The following is an 18,673-nucleotide window of genomic DNA, read 5'->3' as shown; positions in this document are numbered from 1 at the left end:
ATTTCGGGGTGAATTATTCCTTTAATGTTAACCTGTTTAATCCCAATTTTCCCCTGACATGAAATTATCCAAATGAAGTGTCATAACCCTTTTTTGAAAAGGCCGGTCCAGCTATTTTAAACTTATTTTAAAATTATGCATAAAAAAAACCTTATTTAACATTGATAGGAACACTGAGATAAAAGACAAATAAATAAATAAATAAATAATTAAAATACAACCATCAACATATTTCAAAATTGTTACTTTTTTGTAAAATATAACATCAAATTTTTATATTAGTGCTACCAGTATTACAACATCAATATTGTACATTTTTTGTAACATTTGAATTTTTAATTAAGTGCAATATTTTGTCATTGCAACATTTTGGTCCAATTTTCACTAACAACTGCAACTGGATTTATTGTAAACCTAAATTCACTGTTATCACACCGGTCACTATTGTGACCATCAACATGAAGTCGAACACACCTTGACAGTTCTGCCCTCTCGAAGTGGAACAGATACCAACGAGATCAAAGGCAGATATCGCGTTATTCTCACTCATATGCTGTGCTGCTGATAAACATGATATAATTTCAGTTATGTTGCATTTATATGAATATAAATATGATGAACAAGACACTCTAAGTGCTTGCTATTTAATTCCATACGAAAGGCGTATTTATCATCCATTTTTATTTTAATTCAAACATATTTTATATTTTAATAGAAAATATGATAACAATCACATATCTCACACAGAGATCGCACTGCCATAGTGTTTGGGAATATTCATGCACAATTTAAATATATAATAGCATGAAATCAGATTTAAAAAATAAAACATTTTAGAAGAGAAAGCAGCGTCACGGTTGTCTGAACCAATGAGCATTAAGCTGTGTCCTCAGTCAGTCGTTTCCCATCATGCTTTTGATCAGCGCAGTCGGTGGAGAGCAACTGCGCGCGACTGCTCAATCCGACACAGCCGCCTCGCCGTCGCGAGAGTTTTTTGGCCCACGTCAGCATGACATCAGAGCAAGGCGGAAGTAACTCGGACACTTTTCTAACCGGCATGCATCTCGCGGTGATCACCAGTGATCGGTTCTGCGCAGATTTAGCTAATCTCAAACAAGCCTAATATTTTAGTGAATGTGTGAGCTATGCTCTGATTTTAAATCGTAATTTTGTCAGCTCCTGAAATGGGTCAGACTGTTGATATTACCAGAGCACACAGAAGTATAAGTAAATCGAAACTCGGTTGATAGAAGGACGCAGTTATTGCATGGATGGAGCAAGAACAATGTAAGTGTCTAAAATGCATGCACACAGTTCAGTTGAATGGTAAAAATCGCCCTCTTTAACAGTGCAGTTAAACTAAATGTGCGAAGATAAAATGACCTCAACATTAACAACAACACTGAAATAAGAGCTCATGCATTTTTACATGCACCTGGCTGATAGAACAACCATGATTTATTTGTCAATCAGAAGCATTTTAAATCACTTTTTCTGTGTGTGTGGTTTGGATGTGTGAGCACACGATCGAAGAAACGAGATTGTCTATGGCCAGACAATTTATTCATATCCAAAACGATGATGTGAACATTATGGAGCGCTGAACCCTCTCATGCAGTGTATGTTTCATTCATACTCGAAGCCGGAGGGCGCTCTCCCGCAGAAAGTCCAAAACAACCTAGTAGAATAACCTATAACGTGCAGGAAATCCCTAATATGGGCTGCATCCATCCAAAAACTTAGGCAGCTGACTTGCTGCCTTATGAAGCAATGACTTTGCAAGCAGCGTTTTTGCACAAAGGCACCTCACGAAACTGATTTCGGACAGGCTTCTGAGGCAGCGTAAGGGTTTAATGATCTACATCAAAATAGAACGAGTTATGGTGATAACTAAAGGAAGATTTAATTACTATAATACTAATTTCTCGCTAGAAATAACATCAAAAGTGCAAAAAGTTCATCAGAAATATACATTTACACACAAACTAAGCACCAAACGCAACTTTCAAACGCCATCTTTGTTTTTTAGCTCAACCGTCACGGAATGAAACGCACAGGATTGTGGGATATCAAAGGCAGCGAAGGATACATCTGTGCTGCCTTCAGAAATCGATCAGATGAAGGTATCTCATGAGGCAGGAAGTGAAGCTAACTTTGGATTCGGACGTGCCTTGATGCCTTCCTACCTTGGAATGTGTCCTCCGAAGGCAGCATTTTTCAGTTTTCGGATGCAGCCATGGACAAAGGCATCCAGCTATTGCTGTAGCTAAAGAAAGGTAATTTCAGGTCATTTCCACGTAGTAAATATAGTATATGAATAATGTAGTGCTAATTGACATAACATTTATTACAGTATAGAAACTATTCTGCCTTATGTGTTTGCATAAACCAATCCTAAAATGTATATTAGGAAAATACATTAAAAAAAAATTATAGAATACAAATGATTGGTTATCGTCCAGCTGTGTATTTGATTTCTTAGCCAATTAAAAGACATAAGAAAAAATAAAACCTGTCAATTAGACAAAAGTCAAAAATTGTTTTTAATTTTTTTTACATTGCTGTTCTCCTCATTAAACAGAGCATGAGTCTTCTTGTGCTTGAATGGTTTAAAGTCATATCAAACTGCGCACAAAGGAATCGATAAGAGGAATCGAAATTTTAATTTTATAACAAGTAGACGATTCCTGAATTTAAGCATCCTATTCCAGAATTGGAATAGATTTTGGATTCCCAAGCCTAGGTATGGGTTAACATGTTAAATAAAATGCTCTTTTTTTTTTTCGTCCTACCGAAAATGTGCCTGGAGTCCACCTTTGTTATTATAACATACTACACTTTCAATGTGATTTTAAACCATTCGGGGCAAGAAGACTCACGGGCTGTTTTCTCTGCTGCACACACATCCTTGTGTAACTGTTCTTTAGCCTGTTGATTTTCATTCATAGTATTCAGCTAACTATGAAATCGAAATTAGGAATTGACAAGAATTGAATCATTAAAATTCAAACGATGCCCAACCTTACCCATACCCCACATTAGTTTTTACTGGCACCTTTCTATTCACACTGTTTTAGACCCTTTCTTTTCTTTTAAACCTTCACTTACCCTTCTTTGCTCTTGCCCTTCTTAAAAACAACCGCATAATCTTATACGTGAATGTACTTTTCAAAATTAGTTATAAAACAATTGCTCCTGGCAACAGGGATATGTAGTATGTTTGCTTAATAACGTCAAACATGACAATTTATGAGACTAATATCATGTTTTGCTCCAAAATCACTATATAACATCAGTAGTTTTTGAAACAGTTAGCTTCTGTGGTTCCATGTTGCTTCTTAACACAGTGAGACAGAAAATATTTTTTATAAAATTCTATACTGTGATACAAGCTATATCAATTAGCACTGCATTGCAATTGTGTGTTTATTGTCTTCCACGTTTCATCAGTCAAAGCATCTGTATCTGGATGTTATTCAGCTGTAGTGATATCTGATGCATTTGTCCTTAAGGGATTTCCTGGGTCTCATTTGTGAAACAGACATCACGGTACATGGATGTTAGGGTTAGGGTTAACCCTGCTTCATAATGCTCACATCATCTCATTTTCGGTAAAAATAGAAAAATAATCCTAAAGTACTTTTGTAATGCAGTAAGTTTTTCAGCAAACTACTTTTTTACTCTTACTTGAGTCATATTATTTTTCACTACTTTTACTTGTACTCAAGTAAATTATTCCTTAAGTAGCAATACTTTTATCTAAGTACAATTTCTTAGTACTCTTTCCACCACTGTTCATTTATTCACTATACTATTTATTACTAATGTCTCATTTCAGATTTAGTTTGGCTCTAGTTTTGTATTTATTCCAGTTTATATGAAACGGTTATATGAAATCCTTTTCACTGAACGTTAAAAATAAGTTTGAAAAAGTTGTCGGGAGCGCGGTGGTGCTGACGTTGAAGTCGAGCGACTGTGGTGCTGTAGTTCGTTAAGTTTAGCTTTTTAGTTCTGGCGCTTTTATTTCGGCTTTTATATTATTTTGTGAAGATTATCTTGATGGACAAAACGTGTAAGTTTCATGAACTATGATTGAACACGGAGCTTATTTTTTGCGATAATCCAAAAGCCTATGGAAAAATCCTATTGGCTTTTTGTCGAGGGAATGTTTCATGCTAACCACCGATCCACCTACAAAGTGACGTCATAGTTCCCCCATTCTATTTGCACTTAGTGTAAAGACACTCCGAATAGTTTTACTGTTTACTGTTACCTACAGCGATTAATGAATCCAAAGTCTCGCACATTCACAGAAAATACCGTACTTCCTTGTTGCAAGATAAGGTGGATATAACAGCAGGTAATCCTAATAATATTAAAAATATCAAAATAATATTAACTTACTTTTTAGATACAACATTGCTATTACTTTGTGCACTTTTGCTGCGCCAACGAAAACAACTCCAAACGAAGTCACGACAGAATGTTTCGCGCCGCTGAGCAACACAGTGGAATTTGTGAATGAATTGGTGTTTGTGAACGATTCGGTTGAGTTAAAATTTCAACTCATAAAGGCACTCATGAATCAATCAGTGTTTTGAATTAATCTTTTTAATGAATGAGTCAATGATTCACTCAAAAGGACAGTCACTTGTCGCCACCTACTGGCGTAATGAAGCAACATGCAGTATTACATTTATAGCCCTAATGCAGCATAGTTAACAATATTATCAATTCATAAGCAACTTTTTCATTAAAACAGTATGGACCCATTTGAAACATTCCTCTTTCTCCCTCTTTAATCCTATGGCTGATATTAAGAGGTCATTTGTACAGGGAGAAATGTTTCAATTCTCCTGTGTTTTTTACACAGCTACAGAAATGAAATGAGGGCCTCCACTCTGCCACAACCATAACTCAAGCAATATTCATCTGAGACATATATTCAAATCAGCCTCGGCTTGGGCTCTCTGCTTTGCTTTAGCTTTGTGTTGGGAAATTTATAAGCCTACTTCTTAAATGTATTATTCATCAGGGTGCGTAAATAATGCATGCTTGGTTCCATAGTAAATTAACCCTTTACCTTACCTAAGCTATCAGAGTCATTGTTTTGAAAGGCAATTATGTCATTTAATTCATGCTGTAATTAATACCGTAATTAGCTTAAATACTCAGCAACCCAGTGCCACTGCTAAGCTGTCTTAATTAAACAGATTGAAAGGTTTATATGTCTGTTTCCTCACAATCAGATCATCTTGGCTGCAACGAGGGACACAGACAATCTGAAATCCACAAACGAGCACTGAGAAAAATGTAATGTGAAGATTTCTTTGAGGATTAAATTTTTTCCCTCCGTCACTTTATAAACAAGCACCCGAAAGTTCAAACTGGAAATAAAACAATTAGCTGATTCATCAAAATGAGCTCATATTCAAATCAGGCTCTCAAATGCTTTAGTGATTCACGCTCAAAGATCCGAAACACAATGGCCTGGAGCGGCCGTATCTCAGCTGCTCTAAGTAAATGTGGAGGACCCATGTAGGGAAGTGCATTCTTGTGTTTTATTGTTCTGAGACTGCAGGGAGGCAAGTGGACAGCTAATCCAGGGCTGGAGAGTTTTTATCCCTGCTCTATCTGACAGTGATAGAAAGTGTTTTCCCCAAAGTAGAAAAATAGTCGGAGGTAGATGAAATAGTGAAGTGGTCAGTGAATACCGAGGAAAAATTCAGGCCCACCAGCACATTACACTGCTGAGCGGAGAGTAAAGGGTAGTTTCACGAACAGCAAAGGCACCGTAGCGAACTTTTGCGAGCAGAGAAGGTCCATTGTCCATTATCAATAGTGTCACGATGCATGAATCACTGCTTACTCTGACGCCACTTCCAAACGAACCGGCTATAATGCAAGTTTGTATGTTCAGTGGTTAACGAACATGAATCCGATGTAAAACTTTTGTGTGGGGAAATGCTTCATGAAATTGCAGATTGCTCAAATTTCTTTAGAGAGAACTGCGTTTCACCCACAGAAATTGCCATAAAGGTAAATGTCACCTTAAGACGACATCTATTTTTTGAGTTTCCTCGTCTCTGATGGTACCAAAGTGATGAACGGCAAATATTGTGAGGTTTTCGAAGACAAAAACTGATCTGCATTTCCTTTAGCAGGGCTTCTCTCTATGGTGTTGACACAATGTGTGGCCCTCCATGAGCGGGTTAACTGTATTTGGTTTGCAGTGATTTTATCAATGTCGTTAGAACATTCATTGAACTAAGTGAGAAATCCATCAAATGGTGACAGCACACTTTAGACTAATGGCTGTTAGGCGATAATAATTTTTAATACGATTTTTATTTCACTTAATTTCATCTCCTCTAAGCTAAGGTCCCATGTCAGAGGTTTCAGTATGGGGGAGATACGTTGATGCGTTATAGATGAGCTCACCTGCTGTCGAAGAGCAGAACGTGAGAAACACTGATGTTGATTTTTCTTTCACCTTGTCACTCTCTTCACAATACATACAATTCTTCTGAATCTCATTTTGCTTTCATATTGTGGAATATTTCCTCTGAACTTGATTATTTGTGTGATTATACTGTATTTTTCCTCCCGGCGGTATTGCTCCCAGTTAATGTCAGTGTTGTTCTTGACTGAAGGTTTATAAGGATAGTTCACCCAAAAATGAAAATTCTGTCATCATTTACTCACCCCCGTGTCATTCCAAACCTGAATGATTTTCTCTCTTCTGTAGAACTCAAAAGGAGATATTTTTATGAAATGTGCTGACTGCTCTTTTCCGTGCAACTACAATAAATAGCTTTCATGCTTCAAAAAGGACACAATTGCACCATAAAGGAATTATAAAAGCGGTCCATAAGATGCAACCTTTTAAATTATTATTATTATTATGCTATAGGCTATTAAAGGCTCGTTCACAATATAATGCAAAATTATATTAGCATATACACCAACGGATGATAATATTGTTTATTATTGGCAGATGTGTTTATGATATGATATTCTACAAATATATCTTGAAAGTTAGGTGAATTCTGATTGACTCTTAATGATTTTATCATTCATCAGCAATAAATTATAGCTCTGAAAGTTATTCCAAATATATAATTTTTATGTTTCATTATTGTTAGCTGTGGTGTGGATTTCGCTATTCTCATAAATTTAGAATGATTATTAAGACTTTATAGTTATCATCCTTGTTGTGAATGGGCATTATACATATAAATGAAGGCTCTTGAAGAGTAAACAAACCAAAATTTTCCCACATTATCATCTGAATGTATGCACCAGCTCTAAATGGCACTTTCATGAGATTTCAGTTGACGGCGTTCAATGTATGAATGAATCAGTCAAATATTTTCAGTGAATCAGTCGATCCATCTATCAAAACTCTGTCTGAATGATTCATTCGTATTCACTGGACATATTCGTTTCTTAAGATCTTAGTCAATAAATCAATTTTGGTCTGTTCATCACACAAAGATATGGCTTCAGAAGACTTGGCAAACAAGTAAACTACTTTTATGATTCTAAGATACTAAGAAAAGTGGTTTGGAATTACATGAGGGTTAGTAAATGAGTTTTGAATGCATGCATTAAGAATCATTTCAAATATATATTTATGCTCCTGAGGTGTTTTGGAGTACGAGAGCCATATAGCCTCACCTCTGACCATTAGCGCTCCGGGGGACTTCCGAGTTATGTGGGCATCCTCATCTGTTGTGCAGACATTCAGGAGCCCTCATCTTTGAACAATCTTCATCTCACAGCAACCTCTCCACACAATATCCCTTAGTAATAGTAGATGATCATTCCTTTTGTGCTCTGATGATTATTCCAAATGTATTTTTGGTACAGAAAATGAGAATTACCATTAAAACGTAATGTAGCTGTTTTTAATGGAGCTTTCTAGTTTCATTCCCCCTGCATCAGTAAATAGATGATGGATCCGATTAATCTGATTTCTCCCACTGCCAGGAATATATTGAACGCTGTTTTCAGTTCAAAGGGGATTCATTTTGATTACAATGAAATGCAATTTTGTAATAGTTTAAATGTAACCGTGGCCCCACTACTCTATAATTATTCCGAGTTTGATGCAGTTTTGGTTCCAAACTAATTTTATACTTGCCTTCAGACATTTCCCCATCTCTACTCACAGCCCGTATCTCCAGAAACAATCTATCGCCCAGCAGAAATTGCCTGAAACATAAAGAAACAAGTGGAACGGAAATTCATTTCGCGCAACAGGATTATCGGCCCCTGTGCCTCTTATCTCCTCCTGCCTGTTTATAAGAAGAAAAAGGAAAGAAAGATAATTTCACAATTAATGGCAAAAGATCCTGGACTCTCGCTCAGCTGCCATTAGACGAAACGTTTTGGAGAAATACTTCTCCATATTTCTTGACTTCAGGTTTCAATTGTCTTGACCCTGGCTGTATTAATGGATAGGCTAATAGCCAGTGAGAATACTTAATTTATGCCAGGGTGAATTAAGAAGAGGTAATGGATTTTGCTTCTTAAAAAAAAAAAAAAAGGCCAGAGCGAGGCTTTTTCCATGGTGCTTATCAAGGAAATCAAATTATCATATTATCTCTCTGAGTGGCTCTTTTGAAGCCATTTTTCACATTATCTTTGGAGAATAGTTTTGACACTCCTAACACGAGGCTGGCTTTATTGTGGCTTGCTAGAACATCCAGTAACAAAAGACAGTAATGATTTTCTAACTTTGAATGAGTGGATTGGCATTTACTATCACGCCAGGGACCATGAAGGCAAATAACTTGGATGACAAAGATCCCATTAAAAGTCTTAGATTGGAATCGTGTAATAAGAAGTCTGAAGTTTTGTGTAGAGAAATTAAATATTCTATTCAAAATCTTCTTATGTATCCCTCAATTTACACACACGATGAAGTCAGAGGGACTCTTTGCATAAGCTCAGGTGAGTGTACACACTCACGCACCCACACGCTGTTTTCCATGTTCTATGGGTTCATAGGCGTAATGGTTTTTATACTGTACAAACTGTATGTGCTATTGCCCTACACTACACCAACCCTACACCTAAACCTACTCCTTACAGGAAACTTTGTGCATTTTTAGATTTTCAAAATTTACTGGTATTACTATCCTTGTGGAGACATTTGGTCCCCATAAGGTGATGAATACCAGGTATGCACGCTCACTCACTCACTCAACTCACTCACTCTCTCTCATACACACACACACACACACACACACACACACACACACACACATATAGTCAGACACTATTACACTTTTCAGTGGGACTTGTTTTTGTCAGAAGTTTATAACAACATACATTTTCAGTTGAGTAAATGATGATGGCAAAAGGCAGCAGTTATTGCAAGGGATGTAGGGAGAAAAGATGACAATAATATACAATAATCCATTCCAATTTAACAGCTTCCTTTCTCATATTCCAGCAGTCTTTTTTTCTGGACCAGGTAGCTGCACAAGCTTGGCGGGTGACAGTGTAATGAGAAATATGATAATTTCCAAGCGCATTAATTTCATGTCCTGTGGGTTTTGCAAGATCACTTGTTATTCTCAACAAATTAAATCACCATTTTCCCTAGTATCACCCAGTGTACTCCTATATATTCTGGCGCTAAATTAATTGTGTATATACATTTTTACTGTATGTTATGTTCAGTGGGGCCCAAAAGTCTGAGGTCAGATAAATAAAACATTTTTCTTTTAAACCTGGAAATGTTTTTAGGATTTAGGAAAAAATGTTATGACATAGAATAACAAAAAAAAAAAAAAAAGTATAAGATACAAAAATATTAAGCAGCACAACTTTGTTCAACATTGATAATATTAATAAATGTTTCTTGAGCAGCAAATCTGCATATTAGAATGATTTCTGAAGGGTCATGTGACACTGAAGACTGGAGTAATGACTTTTCAGCTTTGCCATCACAGAAATAAATTATATTTTAAAATATATTCAAATAGAAAACAGTTATTTGAAACTGATATAATATTTCACAGTATTACTGTTTTATTGGTTATTTTTAATCAAATAAATGCAGACTTGGTGGGCCCAATTTTAAAAAAATCTCATCTGCCCCAAATTTTGAATCAGTAATTAACACATGGTAGGATGTTCTTCTACGAATGCACTAGAAGCTCTTCCGATCATCTCAAATAATGCTAGAAAACATGATCATCTGGTTTCACACAAACTTAAGTTCATGTATGCTAGCGTTGCTAGGAATTTAGGCAAAATAGTCATAGCAAATTATGCTGATTATATAATTTGTAAAGAAAAATGTTCTATTAAGCTATAAAAATGCTAAATAGTACCACTTTCACTAGTGGACTCAGACTTTTGGACCTTAATATATTATAAAAGTATGTGTTTAGTAATAAGATTTTGCATTATTTGAAACATATTCCATATTGTTAGAGTTGCTGTAAGCCATTGTTTCTAAGCATTAGTCCACATTTGCAACCTTGCCTTTACATCATCCCTTGGCCTCCTCTTCTTGATGAAGACACATTCCCTCACTACATGTTGTTGTTATTGTTATTATTATTATTATTATTCCTAGCAGTGGAAACAGATTCGCCATCACCCGATGTTGCTACACACCCGGGGGTTTGCCAATCGGTGTCAGGAGTGAACTTGAGGCCCCCCTTCTGTCAAACTGCAGTGTAAGGTTGGCAGTTATTTGGGCTTTGTTTGTAATCTTTCCCGGCGCTTTGTCGGGGGGGTGCGTGCTGATATTAGAGCGAGTGCACAAAAGCCCCTCGAGTGGTGTCACGCACAATTAATGTCCCCAGGTAGCGACTCCATTAGCCGTATGAACTCCGGCCGCGCCAGGGAATACTAATGGCTGAGGTGCCGGGGGGCATTAGAGGAGAAAGTGCCCCCCCACCCAATATGCCAGTCCCCCATCACCCACCCAATTCACTTCACCCTTCAACCTGACTAGGACATGTTCCTCCATCTCACTTTAGATCATTGCAGCCCAGCCCCCGTCACCCAGTGGCACACGCTGAAGCACTTTTCTTCACCACCCGATCACTAAGGAATGTAGTTCAAAGGAGACAGAACTTTGGCCTTGATGGCCTTAATGGCAGACGTTCTAGTACATATTTGCGGGTTGGAGGCACTTTGAAGATTTTTTCCTGATGAGTCCCATTCAAATTATATATATATATATATATATATATATATATATATATATATATATATATATATATATATATATATATATATATATATATATATATATATATATATATATATATATATATATATATATAGATAGATAGATAGATAGATATAGATATATTACAATTTAAAATCACTGTTTTTATGAATTATATTTTAAGTAATGTATTTTAAAATGTAATTTATTCCTGTGATGGCAAACTGAATTTTCAGCAACCATTACTCCAGTCTTCCGTGTCACATGATCCTTCAGAATTGTTTTTAACTATCTGTAGAAGTATATTTGTAAATGTATCTGAAAATATGACTTTTTTTTTCTTTATGGGATAAAGTTTCAAAATGCAAGGCACAGTATACATTTATTCACATTGCTGGTGTCAAAAATGTACATAAGTAGCATCATTATGGGAGTCTTGCCTGTAGCCTGATCTTAATGACATTGTAGTTTGCACCTCACACAAAAAGCCATGCGACGAATGATTCCACAATCCATTTATCCATCTGCTGATTTCTCCCTCTGTGAAAAGAGGGCCACCTTCAGCGTGATCAATGTCAGTTTTCTTTTCGCTACCTCTCTTCAAATCCCACATGGTCACATGACCTTGGACACTGATAATCGCCATCACGACCTTGCCTGTGTTGCCATGTCCACCGGTTGAGCTGAACTAACAGGCTGCCTGCTGAACTTACCCCCGGGGCTAACGCTAACACACACACACTTACCCCACATTCTCACACAACCCCTGCTGCAGTATGGCTGATTGTAGGGAGGCTGTTAGTCTTTGTTTTTGTAGTCTTATTGTAAAGAAAATTGTAGTTTATGGAAGATGAAGAGTCATATATATATATATATATATATATATATATACACACATTATATATATATATATACACACATTATATATATATATATACACACACATTATATATATATATATACACACACATTATATATATATATACACACATATATATATATATATATATATATATATATATACACACACATTATATATATGTATATGTGTATACTGTATACAGTGTAATCAATAATTAATGTTATAATATAAAAGAAAAATAGTAAAGCTTGAAATAATTGGTATTATTCATTTTTTTTTAGATATATTTTTCATTCAAATATTTTATGAAAGTGTCCTTGGCAAGTATAACCTAGTTTTTTAAATTTTCATTTTTCGTACGATTTTCATTCAGAAACTGCTACTAAATTTAAAAAATAATTACAAGTAAGTGACACATTGAATTAAGTGTGACATTTTGAAGTAGAGAGAATAAAATAATCTAATCCAATAATCTGTTTTATTTACATTTTCAAAAAATCTTTTTTACAGTGTATTTTTGTAAGAAACATTAAGTTGTCTTGGAAAACTGAATATACACAACAACAACAAAGTTTAAAACCCTTTCTTCTGCTCAAAATTCAATTCAAAACAAATTGTAATTGTATATTTTTAGACTTTGTTTGTGTCAAAGTGTTTTTGGCTCTTCTGGCATGCGTCCTAATGTGGCATTTATCTTTGTTGGTCACAGCAGCTCAAGATCACTCTCTGACTGAATATGAATGGAACGCACGTCGTAAGACAATGTTTCAAAGTCTACTTTCTAGTCAATTATGGAATTCCAATAAGTAAATATGAGAAACAGCCAATATTTCTCTAAATGTCCACATTTAAATTTCTAATGGATATTATTTATTGAAGAATTAACACTGATGAAACGGCTCCCATTAACATGAATAAAGCTGCTGACACTGGACGTTTTCTGAATGGTGTCAGATTTTTAGGTATACAGTGGGGAAAATAATTATTTGATCCCCTGCTTATTTTGTAAGATTGCCCACTTTTTTTAAAAAAAAGGAGGGTTTATCATTTTTATGGTAAGTTTATTTTAACTTATAGAGACAGAATATCAAACTCAAAATCCAGAAAACAGCAGCATACAAATGTTTAAAAAAGATTTACATTTTAGTAAGTCAAATAAGTATTTGATCCACAAGCAAAACATGATTTAGTTCTTGGTGCAGAAACCCTTGTTGGCAAGCACAGAGCTAAGACGTTTCTTGTAGCTGGTCACCAGGTTTGCACACATCTCAGGAAGGATTTTGGTCCACTCCTCTTTACAGATCCTCTCTAAATCATTAAGGTTTCTTAGCTGTCTCTTGGAAACTTGAAGTTTCAGCTCCCTCCACAGATTTTCTATAGGATTGAGGTCTGGAGACTGGCGAGGCCACTCCATGACCTTAATGTGCTTCTTGAGCTACTCCTTTGTTGCCTTGGCGGTATGTTTCGGGTCACTGTCATGCTGGAAGACCCATCCACGACCCATCTTCAGTGTTCTGGCTGAGGGAAGGAGGTTCTCATCTAATATTTACGGTACATGGCCCAATCCATTTGCTCCTCAATGTGGTAAAGTCGTCCTGTACCCTTAGCAGAAAAATAGCCCCAAAGTTTAATGTTTCCACCTCCGTGCTTGACTATAAGGATGGTGTTCTTGGGGTGATAGCCAGCATTTCTCTTCCTCCAAACACGACGAGTTGAGTTGATGCCAAAGAGCTCAATTTTGGTCTCATCTGACCACAGCATATTCTCCCAAGCCTTCTCTGAATTTAGATGATCATTGGCAAACTTCAGACAGGCCTGTACATGTGACTTCTTGAGCAGAGGGACTTTGCGGGCACTGCAGGATTTGAATCCATTGCATCGTTGAGTCTTACCAGTGTTTTGCTTGGTAATTGTGGTCCCAACTGCCTTGAGATCATTAACAAGCTGCTCCCGTGTAGTTCGGGGCTGATCCCTCACCTTTCTCATGATCATCCTTACCCCATGAGACAAGATCTTGCACAGAGCTCCAGACCAAGGCCGATTGTTTTGCATTTCTTCTATTTCCGAATAATCGCACCAACAGTTGTCTCCTCCTCACCAAGCTTCTTGCTGATGGTCTTGTAGCCCATTCCAGCCTTGTGCAGGTCTACAATCTTGTCCCTGATGTCCTTTGACAGCTCTTTGGTCTTGTCCATTGTAGTGGAGAGGTTGGAATGGAAGATACAGATTCTATGGACAGAAGTCTTTTATACACACAGCAAGCTGAAATTAGGAGTATCTTCTTAAAGTGACAGGACTAATCTGTGTTCCACATGTGCACATAACCAATCTGTGGGAGCCAAAATTCCTGCTGGTTGGTAGGGGATCAAATACTTATTTGACTTACTAAAATGTAAATCTTTTTTTTAACATTTGTATGCTGCTTTTTTCTGGATTTTTTGTTTGATATTCTGTCTCTATCAGTTAAAATAAACCTACCATACAAATGATACACCCTTCTTTTTTTTTTAAGTGGGCAAACTTACAAAATCAGCATGGGATCAAATAATAATTTTCCCCACTGTATCAGCATCTCTATATTTTGACACATTTATGTTGCTACTCTGTCTATACCGTCATGCCACCCAACCTCCAAGACCTGCTGTACAGACTCAGCAAGCCATGAACGCTTTGTGAAAAATGCTCTTCTTGGCCAGAATGCATGAGTGCAGACCCGAGGTAGCCTGTACGCAAACCCTGCCTTTATCACATTACCAATTACGCATTATAAATAGAGCGCGGCTCGCTTTGTTTCCAAGGCTTACTCCATCACGCCATGCAGTCATCACTCAATCTGAAGCCCACACGGCGTCAACCTGCCCTACTTGCACGCAGTCACTCAGCGTTTCCCCCTCCTGAAAAGACGCATGCTTCATTATGCTTGGCAGTAATGGCACCAACATTTGACACTCTTTGTTTGGGCTTAAGAAATCCCCGGCTGGCCAGAGAGAAAGCTGTTCACAAAAGCGATCAGACCTGATTTCTGCCAAGTCATGCTGTAAATACCTGCTGTTTAGCTGTGAAGAGGAAAGGGCCTCGTTTTGGCAAGACAGCACGATCTATTCTTTAGTAATTCGACATCAACATCATGATTTTGGCACTTGGAGAGTCAGCAAATCAATGTCAACTAAAACTTTCTTATAAATGTGTTTATTTTTAAGGCCCCATGATATCAAAATAAGAGTTTTCTAAAAACATATATTTTAAAATGTAATTTATTCCTGTGATGGCAATTTTAAGCAGTTTTAAAGGAGTTTTCAGTGTCACGTGATCCTTCAGAAATCATTCTAATATGATGATTTTCTGCTCAAGAAACATTTCTTATTTTCATGAATGTTAAAAACAGTTGTGCTGCTTAATATTTCTGTGGAAACAGTGATAAATACTTGTTCAAAAGGAAAGCACTGGAAATTTGGAAAAGTAAAATTAGAAAAAGATATAAATGACTTTACTGTCACTTTTGAGTAATTTAATGCATCCTTGCTAGCTAAATAAAATAAAATGTCTTACTGCCCCCAATTTGGAATACCAATGTAGCTACATTAAATGTTAATATATATAGAAGTGATAAGTTGTAAAAAGTGTGTGTGTGTGTGTGTATATATATATATATATATATATATATATATATATATATATGTATATATATGTATGTATATATATGTCCTCTAGAAACATACATGTATGCACTGTAAAAAGTGATAAGTTGACTTAACTTAAAAAATAAAAATTAGGAAACCCGTTGCCTTAAAATTAAGTAAATATTAACTTTTTTTTTTTTTTAAGTGAACTTGACAATTCACTTATTTATTTTTAATTTTTTTAATTATTAGTTAATTAATAATTTTAAGGGAACGGGTTTGCTCAATTTTTTTAAGTTAAGTCAACTTATCACTTATACTGTTTCTATATATATATGTATGTGTGTGTGTGTGTGTGTGTGTGTGTGTGTGTATATAGATTAACACAGGCAAGTAGTGATTCCGTAAAACCAGTCTGAATGTTAACAGATCATAGCACTTTATTATGTTTATAGATTTCACTTATGGATCCACAAATAAAATCCACCTTTTGCTGTTCCCTCATCAGCACAGCTCTGAGTTCTTCATATATTTTAAGTGTATTTTTACCTCATGTAAGAGGAGATTACACTGATATAACCGTGAAGAAGCAGCAGTAGTTTTCAGGAGAGTTATAGCTGTTGGTGAAATTAGACGTGCTTAGAGCCCTCCGGGCTGCTGGGAATAAGAGACTGCTTTAAATGGAGGGTGGATTCATATCCCTAACTCACCCTCGGTGAATAAATCTTCACGAATTTCCTACGTAAACATTGGGTACACTTTGTTTCCGTTGTCTTTGTGCTCTGTCTGGTAGTATGTCTTCTGGAAGGCCTGTGTGTTGCCATGTTGCCCTTCTTTCTTTACTGTTTTTCAGGGAGAATTATTTTAAGGCCTGCGTTCATTAATGATGAATTATCACGCCGATGCTACCAAATGCTTTTAAAGCTAGTGAAAGTTAGAGCAAAAAACTCCAGCAACAGCTAAAAAGGTTGGTTGTATTATACAGCTTGGATTATCACTACTTACCCACAATCCTTAGCAAATGTGGCAGCCGTTAAAAAGCTTGAATCGTGTGTCCTTGGTTCAATACAGGGCTGTCAGGTGAAAAATGAGATACTACATGGCATTAGCCGATCTCAAAACGCTCTCTCTCACCGTGTCCATCCACCAGACAATATAAACATGGTATTAAGTGCATATCGGAGGAAATTATGCTTGAATCTCAAGCAAGAGGCCTGCTTTTTTTTTGGCCTGGGCTCAGTCGCTGCACAGATGGCACCTGGGCAAACAGTATTGTTTGTTGTGTTTGATGAGTTGGACAGCTTCAATTTGATCTAGAGATGTGAACTTAATGGGGCTGGTTTGCCAAAAGAGAGGCTTCATTTAAAAACCACTGCACTGGGAAATAACCCTGTGTTTGGAAAGGCCCTGTCAGACGCTTTCATTGGAGACGGCCAGGAGATATGGCATCTCTTTAAACTATTGCGTTACACATCTGCTCTGGCCCTCTGCTGAGCGGATAGCATTTCACTCCTGAGATGTTTGATTTTATTAGTGTCTTAAGAATGAGCCAAACAAGTGTTCCTATTGATTTGCACATTAAATATATTAGTAATAAAACAACATCCTGCAGCTAAGTGATAGTAAAATCAATAGTAATTGGTGGCAAAATATTATGAGTGCTTGGTCTGCATTCTTATTGTCTCTCTATATAACTGACCACTAAAATCGGGAGATGTTTGCACTATAAATGTGATAACTATTGATGTTGGATACATAAATGAGAGGAATTCACACAGCTGCAAACTTTAGACACTTGGTTCAACTTTGAAGAGTGTTTAAATGTAAGATCACTGAAGACACTACGTACAGTAACCAAGACGAGGGGACAGATGACAGACGTGTTACAATACGGGACACGTGCATCGTTGATCAGTGGTTCTTTGTGCTATTTGTCTCAAACCTTGATATAATATTTGCATGTTTATCTGCAGCTAAATGAAGTGGTTTTGATATCTATAGCTTAATAGGGTGAATTGTGACACCAGTTGAAAACACAGGCATGTTAAATGACAAATTTTAATGTCAAACTTATTTTATTTATGCATTTAAACAATTTTAATTCATGATTAAAACTATAAACTACTATTAAAATAATAATATGGCATGTTTTGTTTTGATATGTACAACTTACTAGGGTGTTTTATAACACCAGTTGAAGACAACAGCTTGTTAAATATAAATTTTATTGTGGTAATCACTTTTTTGTTCATTTAAAAGCATTTTAGTTAAACATGAATCTAATAATAATAAATTAATTATCATGATTATGATTATAATTATTATTAATGTTGAATTAAAATGTTTTTAATGAACAATTTTTTAATATTATTTATAATATTATTTGTCCATTTAAAACCATTAAATTCAAAGATAAACCTATAATAATGATGATAATAATAAATAAGTGGTTTTAATGTCCATGGTGTGTTGTAACACCAACTTAAGACAAAAACATGTTACATTTGAAAATGATAGTGGTAATCAAATTTGATTGTCAATAAAACTATAATTTTATTTTAATTCTTTTAAGATGTTGCTATTATTAGTAGTAGCAGTAGTAGTACTGTTGTAGTTGTTTATTATTATTATTATCCCTAACTGTAGCAATCCCTTTCAATGCGTTGTTTGTGTGTACGGACTGCTTTTCTTTGAATCCGAGGAAAGAATATGTTTTTCCCTGTAGTTTACAGCTCAGATAATGAAAACACATCGCATCCCAAACAGTTATGATCGGGCAGTTGAGGATAATTGCGTGGTTAGCCTCTCCATCTGTTCTTTCCTACAGCTTTTTACTGCTAGGAGAGATCAGGGCCAGTCAAGCTTCATGCACACACACGCTCAATATTTCTGAGTACAATACATCAGGGTCCTGTTCACTCATAATCACAAATCACTAATCAGCATAACACATTACCTATAGCCCCCGCATTCCACACCACAGATCATTTC

The 18,673-nt window shown here is 36.1% G+C and overlaps 1 long non-coding RNA gene across 2 annotated transcripts in view; it reads left to right on the top strand.

The window, feature by feature from the left end:
• Nucleotides 1-937: 937 nt before the first annotated feature.
• LOC131545500 (uncharacterized) overlaps nucleotides 938-18,673 on the top strand; it is a 52,319-nt gene continuing 34,583 nt past the window's right edge. For both annotated transcript variants that reach the window (XR_009272444.1, XR_009272445.1), the window contains exons 1-2: nucleotides 938-1,287; nucleotides 2,030-2,276. This is a non-coding gene — a long non-coding RNA (uncharacterized LOC131545500). The remainder of the gene's footprint in view (nucleotides 1,288-2,029; nucleotides 2,277-18,673) is intronic.

The sequence above is a fragment of the Onychostoma macrolepis genome, chromosome 08, assembly GCF_012432095.1.
Source record: "Onychostoma macrolepis isolate SWU-2019 chromosome 08, ASM1243209v1, whole genome shotgun sequence".
Taxonomy (NCBI): Eukaryota; Metazoa; Chordata; class Actinopteri; order Cypriniformes; family Cyprinidae; genus Onychostoma; species Onychostoma macrolepis.
Note: the sequence above shows the minus strand (reverse complement) of the source record. Positions and strands in the feature narration are given on the sequence as shown.